The 2181-nt window shown below is 32.7% G+C and overlaps 1 pseudogene; it reads left to right on the top strand.

Moving 5' to 3' along the window:
* The first annotated feature begins 230 nt into the window (after positions 1–230).
* LOC139857823 (large ribosomal subunit protein eL19y-like) lies at positions 231–1822 on the top strand (annotated as a pseudogene).
* The last annotated feature ends 359 nt before the right edge of the window (positions 1823–2181 follow it).

Consider the following 2181-nt stretch of genomic DNA (forward strand, 5'->3'; position numbering starts at 1 on the left):
TGGAACCTCTTTTTCCTAAAAAATCGGTCCCTTTACTTTCTATTTAGGAACCTTCTTCTTAATAAAACCTGTTTCAAACTTTTAAAACCTCTTTTTTATTTAAAACAGGTTCTATTTTTGCATTTCTTTTAAAGAGGGAACTATAGCGGGAAATGAAAAATTAAAAACTTTATCTCAAAAACTTATGCTTCAAAAACTGAAAAACACAAAGTAATTATCACAAAAGTAAAATGCAGGCCAAAATTAAAAACCCTAATCCCCTTTTGTTAGCCGCAGTGATACGAAACGGTACGCTGAAGTTAAAGAAGCGGCTCGCTGCTAGCGTCCTCAAGTCCAGTCGCTGCAAGTGTTGGCTCGATCCAAATGAAGGCAATGAGATCTCCATGGCCAATTCTCGTATGATATCATTCTTTTTCATGTTTCATTCACTTTTTCGATGTATTTTGTGTTCTGTATCATAATTTGTATTATTATCCATAATTGAAACGATTATTGTTTATATTTTTAGGTTATCACTAGTTATTTGTTGCTTATTCAATTAACTGTTCAGTTTAGACTAGATATATTAGTTGATTTTGAGATCTGCTTGCTTTGTATGTGATTGCGGATAAATTGGAATTTATATCGATTTATTGATAAATTAAGTCGTTGTTGATTTGTGGTTTTAATTTTATCTTAAGGAGCTGAAAGATATCGTTTGGTGTTATTTTTTAAATTTATTAAATTGGAGTTGGATAAATACAAATTTTAATAGCTATAGGTTGATAATATTAGAGAATGCAAGTAAGTTATTGTTTGTTATATGACTTAATATGCATAAAAATGTTCTGCTTGAACATATAGTTTGCTTGGACATATAGTTTGATATATTGTGTGAGTTGTGTGTATCTTTGTCAGACTCATTCACATTTATTATTGCATTGGTAGCTAAAATGTTCCATTGTATAAATTAGAAATTAATGAAACATTCAGTTTATATGTAGCTAAGCACCATGCGGTATGTACAGTGCATATGCATATTTTTCTTTATTTTTGTTTTTTAATTGGTTGACCATCCAAATTGTGATGCTTAATATTTTTTGTTGGTTTATAGTACTTAAATGCTCTCCTAAAGTTGTTTAATTGTTGCATTACAGGTCAGAACATCAGGAAGTTGGTCAAGACGGATTTATCATCAGAAACCTAACCAAGATCCACTGTCCATCTCGTGCACGTCACATTAATGAGGCTAAGAGAAAGGGACATCATTCTGGATACGGTATTTTTCAGTTTGTTTTGTTATTTGTATTTACACACCTTAATGGCTACTTCACATGCATGTCTTTGTTAAGTACTTTGTTTCGGACAAATGTTAAGCTTAGGTCACTGAATATCGTTTTCATACGAATGTAATTCATTTATAATCAATCGTCTGCAGGAAAGCGTAAGGGTACCAGGGAGGCTAGGTTGCCCACTAAGATTCTATGGATGAGAAGAATGAGGGTGTTAAGGCGATTGTTACGAAAGTATCAAGAGGCAAAGAAGATTGACAAACACATGTACCTCGACATCTACATGAAGGTTAAAGGTAATGTTTATAAGAACAAGCGTTGATGGAGAGCATTCACAAATCAAAGGCTGAGAAGGCCCGTGAGAAGACCATAGCTGACCAGTTTGAGGCCAAACGCCAAAAGAATAAGGTTTGCAGAGAACGAAAGTTGGCTCGAAGGGAGGAACGATTTGCCCAGAGTGCTCTATTATTTTTAGTTGTATATCGATTAAGAATGTAATGGTGCACATTTCAATGGTTGACATTCTAGCAAACTGATACGGTCGTATGATTGTACCCATTCTTTTCTTTTGTTATAGTATTAATAATAAGAGAATCAATTGTTTAAACTATAGTGTATTGTTTAACTTTTTTATCATATAAATTGGCTTTTTCAAATTTCGTGAAAGCAAAAATTAGGTTACTGAATATAGAGGTAGTTATTATAAAAATATATATATCCTTTAGGAACCGGTTTGATAGTGAAAACAGGTGTCTTTGATGAGCCAAAAGACCTTGTTAAATCTTTAAAAGAGGTTCTTTTGCTAAAAAAGAAACCTCTAAGCCTAAAAGAGGTTTCTTATGTTCTGAAAAGAAACCTCTTTTTTTTATTAAAAAGAGGTCTCTTTGCTCCATCAAATGAACCGGTAGAT

The sequence above is a fragment of the Rutidosis leptorrhynchoides genome, chromosome 7 (genome assembly GCF_046630445.1).
Source record: "Rutidosis leptorrhynchoides isolate AG116_Rl617_1_P2 chromosome 7, CSIRO_AGI_Rlap_v1, whole genome shotgun sequence".
NCBI lineage: Eukaryota > Viridiplantae > Streptophyta > Magnoliopsida > Asterales > Asteraceae > Rutidosis > Rutidosis leptorrhynchoides.